At 39.8% G+C, this 10,665-nt stretch overlaps 1 long non-coding RNA gene across 1 annotated transcript; it reads left to right on the top strand.

The window, feature by feature from the left end:
• Window positions 1-6,167: 6,167 nt before the first annotated feature.
• LOC139830485 (uncharacterized) lies at window positions 6,168-6,922 on the top strand. The gene is made up of 3 exons (XR_011742623.1): window positions 6,168-6,461; window positions 6,550-6,646; window positions 6,812-6,922. It is a non-coding gene; the product is annotated as an uncharacterized lncRNA (long non-coding RNA).
• Window positions 6,923-10,665: the final 3,743 nt, after the last annotated feature.

Genomic DNA, 10,665 nt, shown 5'->3' with positions numbered 1-10,665 from the left:
TACATCTCCTTCTAATAACAATAATGGTGTGGACACAGATAAACCGATTGTGAAGGATAACTATTCTATTTCTTATGATGACACTATGCCTCCGATCTCTAATGATTATTATAAAGAATGCTATGATATAGGTTCTAACTATCCTTATGAAACTTGTCATAGTCATGATTGGATTACCAAAAACAATCCCCTTAATAGGCAACTTGTTTACCATGTTCAAATTCTTGATAATAATCTTGCTCCAATTACTATTAATGAGAATAACTCTTCTTATGCCAAATTTAATGATACTTCTATGCATATGAACCATGATAAGAATGTTTTAAGTGATGGGTATATTGTGGATTTCATCAATGATGCTACTGAAAGTTATTATGAGAGAGGGAAATATGGTTATATGCATCTTAATAATATTAAGTTTCCCCTCTTTATGTTGAGAATCTTGAAGTTACTCGTGTTTTATCCTCTTATGCTTGTCACTTTGTTCTTCATGAATTCATTTGTGTACAAGATTCCTCTTCATAGGAAGCATGTTAGACTTAAATTTGTTTTGAATTTGCCTCTTGAAGCTCTCTTTTGCTTCAAATACTATTTCCCGCGAATGGATTATTAAAACTGCTGAGCCCATCTTAATGGCTATAAAGAAAGAACTTCTTGGGAGATAACCCATGTGTTATTTTGCTACAGTACTTTGTTTTATATTTGTGTCTTGGAAGTTGTTTACTACTGTAGCAACCTCTCCTTATCTTAGTTTTGTGTTTTGTTGTGCCAAGTTAAGCCGTTGATAGAAAAGTAAGTGCTAGATTTGGATTACTGCGCAGTTCCAGATTTCTTTGCTGTCACGAATCTGGGTCCACCTCCCTGTAGGTAGCTCAGAAAATTAAGCCAATTTACGTGCATGATCCTCAGATATGTACGCAACTTTCATTCAATTTGAGCATTTTCATTTGAGCAAGTCTGGTGCCATTTTAAAATTCGTCAATACGAACTGTTCTGTTTTGACAGATTCTGCCTTTTATTTCGCATTGCCTCTTTTGCTATGTTGGATGAATTTCTTTGATCCACTAATGTCCAGTAGCATTATGCAATGTCCAGAAGTGTTAAGAATGATTGTGTCACCTCTGAATATGTTAATTTTTATTGTGCACTAACCCTCTAATGAGTTGTTTCGAGTTTGGTGTGGAGGAAGTTTTCAAGGGTCAAGAAAGGAGGATGATATACTATGATCAAGAAGAGTGAAAGCTCTAAGCTTGGGGATGCCCCGGTGGTTCATCCCTGCATATTTCAAGAAGACTCAAGCGTCTAAGCTTGGGGATGCCCAAGGCATCCCCTTCTTCATCGACGAATTATCAGGTTCCTTCTCTTGAAACTATATTTTTATTCGGTCACATCTTATGCACTTTACTTGGAGCGTCTGTATGTTTCTTGTTTTTGTTTTTGTTTGAATAAATGCTTGTGTGGGGGAGAGACACGCTCCGCTGGTTCGTATGAACACATGTGTTCTTAGCTCATAATATTCATGGCGAAGGTTGAAACTTCTTCGTTAATTATTATATGGTTGGAATTGGAAAATGCTACATGTAGTAATTGGTATGATGTCTTGAATAACTTGATACTTGGCAATTGTTGTGCTCTTGTTTAAGCTCTTGCATCATATACTTTGCACCCATTAGTGAAGAAATACATAGAGCTTGTTAAAATTTGGTTTGCATGAGTGGTTTCTCTAGAGTCTAGATATTTTCTAGTAAGATGTTTGAACAACAAGGAAGACGATGTATAGTTTTATAATGCTTGTAATATGTCTTCTATGTGAGTTTTGCTGTACTAGTTCATGCTTGTGTTTGCTTCAAACAACCTTGCTAGCCTAAACCTTGTATCGAGAGGGAATACTTCTCATGCATCCAAATCCTTGAGCCAAACAACACTATGCCATTTGTGTCCACCATACCTACCTACTACATGGTATTTTCCGCCATTCCAAAGTAAATTGCTTGAGTGCTACCTTTAAAATTCCATCATTCACCTTTGCAATATATAGCTCATGGGACAAATAGCTTAAAAACTATTGTGGTATTGAATATGTAATTATGCACTTTATCTCTTATTAAGTTGCTTGTTGTGCGATAACCATGTTCACCGGGGACGCCATCAACTATTCATTGTTGAATTTCATGTGAGTTGCTATGCATGTCCGTCTTGTCTCAAGTAAGAGAGATCTACCACCCTATGGTTAAGCATGCATATTGTTAGAGAAGAACATTGGGCCGCTAACTAAAGCCATGATCCATGGTGGAAGTTTCAGCTTTGGACATATATCCTCAATCTCATATGAGAAAATTATTAATTGTTGTTACATGCTTATGCATAAAAGAGGAGTCCATTATCTGTTGTCTATGTTGTCCCGGTATGGATGTCTAAGTTGAGAATAATCAATAGCGAGAAATCCAATGCGAGCTTTCTCCTTAGACCTTTGTACAAAGTGCATAGAGGTACCCCTTTGTGACACTTGGTTAAAACATGTGCATTGTGATGATCCGGTAGTCCAAGCTAATTAGGACAAGGTGCGGGCACTATTAGTATACTATGCATGAGGCTTGCAACTTGTAAGATATAATTTACATGATACATATGCTTTATTACTACCGTTGACAAAATTGTTTCATGTTTTCAAAATAAAAGCTCTAGCACAAATATAGCAATCGATGCTTTCCTCTTTGAAGGACCATTCTTTTACTTTTATTGTTGAGTCAGTTCACCTATCTTTCTCCACCTTAAGAAGCAAACATTTGTGTGAAGCGTGCATTGATTCTTATATACTTGCTTATTGCATTTGTTATATTGCTTTGCATTGACAACTATCCATGAGATATACATGTTACAAGTTGAAAGCAACCGCTGAAACTTAATCTTCCATTGTGTTGCTTCAATGTCTCTACTATGAATTTATTGCTTTATGAGTAACTCTTATGCAAGACTTATTGATGCTTGTCTCGAAAGTACTATTCATGAAAAGTCTTTGCTATATGATTCACTTGTTTACTCATTGCATTTACATTGTTTCGAATCGCTGCATTCATCTCATATGCTTTACAATGGTATGATTAAGATTATGTTGGTAGCATGTCACCTCAGAAATTATCTTTTATCATTTACCTACTCGAGGACGAGTAGGAACTAAGCTTGGGGATGCTGATACGTCTCCAACGTATCTATAATTTCCGATGTTCCATGCTTGTTTTATGACAATACCAACATGTTTTGTTCACACTTTATATCATTTTCATGCATTTTCCTAACTAACCTATTAACAAGACGCCACAAAGCAGTTCTGTTTTCTGCTGTTTTTGGTTCCGTAAAGGCTGTTCGGGCAATATTCTCGGAATTGGACGAAATCAACGCCAAACCTCCTATTTTTCCTAAGCGTCCGTAACACCGAAGAAGAGTCGGAGAGGGGCCAGGGGGCCACCACACCACATGGCGGCGCGGGCCGGGCCTAGGCCGCGCCGGCCTAGGGTGTGGCGCCCTGTGTGCCCCCTGCGCCGCCTCTTCGCCTATAAAAGGCCTTTCGACCTAAAAACGCAGTACCAATTGACGAAACTCCAGAAAGACTCCAGGGGCGCCGCCGCCATCGCGAAACTCCAATTCGGGGGACAGAACTCTCTGTTCCGGCACCCTGCCGGACGGGGAATTGCCCCCGGAGCCATCTCCACCGCCGTCTTCACCGCCATCTTCACCGCCATCGCTGCTTCCATGATGAGGAGGGAGTAATTCACCCCCGAGGCTGAGGGCTCCGCTGTAGCTATGTGGTTCATCTCTCTCCCATGTACCTCAATACAATAATCTCATGAGCTGCTTTACATGATTGAGATTCATATGAGTTTGTATCACTACTATCTATGTGCTACTCTAGCAATGTTATTAAAGTAGTTTTATTCCTCCTGCACGTGTGTAAAGGTGACAGTGTGTGCACCGTGTTAGTACTTGGTTTATGCTATGATCATGATCTCTTGTAGATTGCGAAGTTAACTATTGCTATGATGATATTGATGTGATCTATTCCTCCTACATATGCATGAAGGTGACAGTGTGCATGCTATGCTAGTACTTGGTTTAGTCTGTTGATCTATCTTACACTAAAGGTTACTAAAATATGAGCATTATTGTGGAGCTTGTTAACTCCGGCATTGAGGGTTCGTGTAATCCTACGCAATGTGTTCATCATCCAACAAAAGTGTAGAGTATGCATTTATCTATTCTGTTATGTGATCAATGTTGAGAGTGTCCACTAGTGAAAGTGTAATCCCTAGGCCTTGTTCCTAAATACTGCTATCGCTGCTTGTTTACTGTTTTACTGTGTTACTACTGCTGCAATACTACCACCATCAACTATACACCCGCAAGCTATTTTCTGGAACCGTTGCTACTGCTCATATATATTCATACCACCTGTGTTTCACTATCTCTTCGCCGAACTAGTGCACCTATTAGGTGTGTTGGGGACACAAGAGACTTCTTGCTTTGTGGTTGCAGGGTTGCTTGAGAGGGATATCTTTGACCTCTTCCTCCCTGAGTTCGATAAACCTTGGGTGATCCACTTAAGGGAAAACTTGCTGCTGTTCTACAAACCTCTGCTCTTGGAGGCCCAACACTGTCTACAGGAAAGGAGGGGGAAAGTAGACATCACCCACTCATTCTTGTTGGTTTTGAGGCCATGTCGACCATCTGTGTGACAGGCTTAAAATGTCCAGACTTTGGCAATTGATCTCTAAGCACCCACAACTGTTATTGTTGACTTCAATTCATGGATCTCATCTATGCAACACCCTCTTCAACCTCCACATCTTGCATGTCTCAGTCTATCCTTGCAGCTCATATATTCAACTTGATCTTGTACCCTATTCAATGATTCAACACTAGATCACTTCCTTCAATTTTACCTCTTGTTTTTATTCAAGTTTAATCTTCACAAAACCAAGAGTGGGAATGGTGGGTACATTTTGTAGCCATCATCTACCCTTGAGAACACTTCTCCCTAAATTAGTTTTCTCTCTCAAAAATCCTATTGTTTTTCCTTCTGTAGTTTTGATCACAAAACTACTTCTAATTCTACAAAATATTTTCAAGATATTTCTTCAAGGAAAACAAAGAACTGAAATGGGTTTTGTTTTTCATCCTAGTTCTACCAAGCACTGATTTCTAAAACATTACTCTCTATTTTGCTTTGTTTTTAACAAAAGGCTTGTTTATGGTACCTATACCATTTCTTGTTTACTTTAAATTTGAGAAAAACTCTACTTTACTTGAGAAAGTAAGTAGAATATTGTGAACTCCTATGTTCCAACTAGTTTTCTCTCAACATCTTCAAAATTCCATTTCACTTGAGTTCATTCCCAATTGTCCTTAGACAATTGAGGTGTTTCAAATACTTTTCAATTGAGTTCTATTTCAAATGACAACTCTTGCACATCTTGTGTATCTCTCTGATCTACCACATTGAATCCCCTCCATTCTCCAATTCTTGATCAAATGGATGACCATTTGATACTTTCCAATCAATCCCAATTGACCTCTTATTTGAAGAGCAACTTATATTTCATCATACATACCTCACTCCTCCATTTCTTTCCATCATCACCTTGACCTCATGAATTGATGATTTATGTCAATATATTCATCCTTGTGAGTATATGGTTACATCACTCCCCATCTCTCTTAGCCTTGCTCTACCATTATCTAAACCATCATCACCACCATCATCTCTTGGCCAAATTGACAATTTGATTAAAGTACTTTATTTCTCAACATGGGCACCAATGTTTATTGTCACCTCTTTCCCAAATTTGAATACATCCCCAAGCCACTTTTGGCTAATCATCCCCTACACTCAACTTTGGCCGACATGCATGAAATGGTATTGCACTTTGCTTGTCCTCTTGTAATATCAAGAAGTAGCCGGCCATGCCAAGCTCTTGGCATGCATGAGCTGAAATTTCTTCATCTCCACTTTCTTCTCTTACAAGCCTTGCCTCCCACCTAACCCAATCACTAAATGAGCAGCCTCCCAACCAGCCCAATCAATGAGGAGGCAGCCAACCATCCTCCCTCTATAAAAGGAGCTTGGCTGGCCACCCCCTCCTCCTTTGCTTCTCATTTTTGACTCTCCACTCCTTCCACCACTTACTCACACTCCTCTCCTACCTCTCCCCCACGAAATCCTGCTCCACCTAGCTACCATGGCCGGCCATGGCCATGGGAAGCCTCCAAGATGAAGCTCTCCCCCTCCCTCAAGCTCCTCCTCCCCATGAGAGCATTCCTCTCACTCTCTTCTCCCCCCCAACCCTAGCTGGTTTCCTCTCCTCCTTTTCTTCCTCCATTGCTAAGATTGGATCTTGATGCAGGTGCATGTTGGTCCAAGCATGGAGAAGGTTGAGCAATCCTCAGATCTGAAGTTCTTGAGCAAAGTTCGTCCAAATCCCTGCAGTAATTTATGTATCTTGCTGTTTCAGATTCTGGTACGAATTTGTAAAATCCGCCAAATCTTGTGTGCAGATCCAAATCAAGTGATTCAAAGTTCCTCAGATAGGTATTGAAAAGATATACAACTTGGCGTTGGTCTCATCCTCAAATTCGTTACGGATTTTGCATGGTAAATAAAGTTCTGCAAACATGCAGAATCACTGTTTGTTAGATTTCTTCCGTTTTACAAAACATTTTTGAGTAAACTCAACTGTGGGTGAAAGCCCTCTCCAGTACCTTCATTTTGGCGTTGGTTTCACTTCAAATGACCTCCTGAAATTGAAATGGTTCACAGATCAAGATCTGGTCAGATCTGACTTTGTCGAATTAAACCATGAGCTTGGGAACGAATTTTTGAATGAAACCAATTGGGTAAGAACCACCTATTCAATACCTTTCAGATGCAGCTGACCTCATATTTTTATGATTTGCGTATGATTTTTGATGAATTAAACTTGTTCTGTGTGTTCTGCAGATATGGCTGTTAGCTTTTAAATCATCAAAAATCCATTTTTGAACCTAATTGTGTGATTCCAATTCTGTAGGATTACTGAATGTTTTCTTAATCATCTCAAACAAGATTCAAACCTTTATCTGTCATGCAACTCCATAGTTAAAGCAAATGGTGAAAATATGCAGTAAACTTGTAAATCCAATTGTGAGAGTTTCAGAAACAATTTGAACCCAAATCCAATTGTGTGTGAATCTTTGTTTAAATATATTTCGAATGCCAGTGGCCTCATATTTTTAGGATTTTTCTACGATTTATGGCTTACAGATCTTGTTTTCTGTATAGTCAGATTCAAAGAAATTCCTAAAATTGTAGGTTTAATATTTTTGGGTGATTCCAATTGGGTTAGTCTTGCATTAGTACTGGCTATATATGAAAAATATTATTAGTCTCTGTTAATACATATTTATTGCTGTTAGTAATGTTTATGTGTGACATGCATTGTTGAAGTAAAACTTTTCGGTTTATTTAAAACCCTTGACCAACTCTTTTTAGTAGAGATGGGCAACCTTTGTTTTATGCTTGCAAAACAAAAACCTCTGCAATTTAACTTTAGCTCTTTTGTTTTGCTTAAGTCTTCAAATGGTGGGGCATATTATTTGCTCCTATTCTTGTGTAGTGTTATGTAAGCTTCTTAAAATAGGGAGAATGATTGCCTGCTTTTCCAAAAATGTTTCAAATTATAATGTGAATGTTTTTGTTGCCAAACTAATGCACTTGTCATCTTTATGATGTTATCTACCAGGGGATATTTGGTTTATACCATGGTGATAACCGAGAGAGGCAATTGCTAAGTTGTGATGCACTCATACCTTTACTAGGTAATTAAATAGGGTTTTCTAAATTAAAACGCTTAAAAATTGTTTTGTGGTGTCTATAGGTCTTTAGTATGTTATACCTTGGCTGCATGGTTAGTTGTTGATTGTTGAATGTTGTCTTGTTGATGCAATGTGATTGATCGTGTTCCTTTTATATTTTCCGGCGATAGATGCGAACAATTCAGGAGAAGAAGAAGAAGTGGAATCGGATGAGAAGATTATTTATATTGTTGGAATTCTTATATTGATGGAGTTGAAGAAGTACAGGGACAAATAAGCCAAGGCAAGCCATCTTTTGACCTCTGATTCGGTGTCTAGTTGGATGTCATTTGTTGATGTCCAAAGCACCTTGGTTCTATGTGTGTTGTTCTCCTTATTATTGTCATATATGTATGGTTGCTAGTGGAGTACTCCCTAGTGGTGATACTCCACTATTGTCTTTGTGATTATGGGATGCATGGTATCATGGCCGTGCTATTCCTCTTGGTTATCTTGTATGCTCGACTTGAGCATGTTCCATCTCAAGATAATGACTTACACTACACCCACCACTTTTGTAGTATAGAGGTATCAATGTCATGATCTTGGTGTATTCTCAACTTGAGAGGAGTATGCCGTGTACCCATTGGAGAGTATGTTGGATAGTGATAATCCACTATCTAAGTTGTATATTTAGCACCACAAATCTGAAAGTATAATCCTCCTTGTGTGGTCATAGTACATGCTTACCTTAAGCAAGTATGATCCACTCCATTACTCCTTTTCACACCATCTATGGCGTGATGACTCTCATCTCGGCCGTAGTGCAATAGTAGTTCAACTCATGAAACCTTAGGTTGGGAACCCCTCAAGGCTTACCTTGTTGTAAATGTTTTATGAAAACCTTGGGTGAGTTGGACTTACCCAAGTGTGTGTTTATGAAAGGAAAGGATCTTGGCAAAGATGGTTGGAAAGAAAATCTTGTTTTCGAAAACTTTGGCGTCTAAGTATTCACCCGTGACAATTAACCCGCGCAACCACATTACCCTGGAGTGGGACGGGGCTTAGCTCGTAGTTTGTTCTTCTTAACATGGGACACCGCACAACTATATAAGGGTAAGGTTACCCCTGAATCCGGATTGTCGTTGGTGGAGACAATAGTATAACGGGAGGCCTTCGGGGCTGACCCGTCCAGAAGACACTATGGGTCTCCTGGCTTGGCGGTGGAGCCATGCTCAAAGTGAGGTGAGCTGCCACGGTGCCGGGGAGGTACATACTCCATAGGGTAGGATCCCGTGCTAAGACGAATAGGCGAAAGGCTATGTCCGAGTTTTTGTCATGGCATAGTTGATATGCGGGGATGATGCCCACATGATGAACTCGCGGATCTTGTGAGGAAAGTGTGCAAACTCTGCAGAGTCAAATCTATTCGAATAGCCGTGTCCGCGGTCATGGACGGTTGGAATGGCTGTTGCTTAGCCTGATGAGTTTTGTTTTACAAAATTGTTTGACAAAGGAAAGGAAAGAACTTGTTTTGAAGTACCGGAAGGGTACGGGAAAGGATGTGTCGACCATATGGAGATGGTCGGGAAGGATAAATAAAATTGGGTTACCCCATCCTAGTGTTTTATGTTGTGGAACTCGTTTGAAGTATCTTCTTCAACAAAGATATAGAGATGTCATATGATCTTCTTAGTGTCCCCTTCAACTGTGATGTTGGGATGCTACATCCACAAGAGAAACTATTAATCTTTCATATGCTATATCCACAAGAGAAACTACTTCTCTTCTTCATGCTATTTTCACTGGAGAAATTAGCTCTTCCCTCTTGTCATCTTAGATTAGCATTTGTTATCTTGCACTCTTGCAAAGTACCTTCTTGATGGTTTGCGAGTACAATTCCAAATGTACTCACGGCTTTGTCCCTGGCTATTTACTTGGCCAGACTTGGAGGAACACGATGGATGAAGAAGGAGTTGATGACGTCTATGCGAGCTAGGAACGTCTTCCCGCCGCCTGTTTGTAGGGTTATGGCAGATGACTTGGGTACTGCGCTGCTGAAGTGATGATGCTACTCTGATGTTTAGTTAGGCCCTTCGAGGCTATTATGTAAGTATCGGTCATGTGACCATGTTGTAATTTTCTTATTCCGCTTTGTAATGGATGGTGTAATTTGATATCAGTTCGGTTATGTGTTCACGACACACTGATCATGGGATCGTGAACTGTATACATAACAGGGAATTTCGGACAGCTAGTCCGGGGTCCCCACAGAGCTGGTATCAGAGCCATGCTGACTGTAGGAGACCTTAGTTAGCATGGACGTTAGTTAGGAAACAAGTACTTGGAAAAAAAAACTATTTACAAAACTTAGCTTCTACTCCTCTTATTTCCTCAAAACTTCTAAACTTTTATCTCTCTGCTTTATAAAAAAGGTTTGAAAATTCTTGCTCTATTGTCTCATCCACTTCAAACCTACATGTTGGACGATGTCCCCGACTCAGACCCGGAGACTCGAAGTCAAAGATGGATCAACCTTTTATGAAGTCTCACGTATCTCCAACGACAACTATTCAAGATTGGAGGCCGACTTAGTGTGCACATATAGGGATGATAACGTCATGCCTTTAGTTGTCACCAAAGCCTGTCAGGGAGCTGACCATGTTCCTCCGTGGACCTGCACTTTTTGCAGTCGTCAGGGGTCAACTCCTCAGTTTCTTGACTAGTAATTTTTAGGCCAGCCACGAGAAGATATCGACTTCGGGAGCACCTCAACAGCTACCTCTTCGAAGACCTCATGTTTCCGGGATGTCAAGACTAGAAGTTCTACACAGTTTTCTC

The sequence above is a fragment of the Lolium perenne genome, chromosome 1, assembly GCF_019359855.2.
Source record: "Lolium perenne isolate Kyuss_39 chromosome 1, Kyuss_2.0, whole genome shotgun sequence".
NCBI lineage: Eukaryota > Viridiplantae > Streptophyta > Magnoliopsida > Poales > Poaceae > Lolium > Lolium perenne.
The sequence above is the reverse complement of the archived record's forward strand: the minus strand, read 5'-3'. Positions and strand labels throughout refer to the sequence as shown.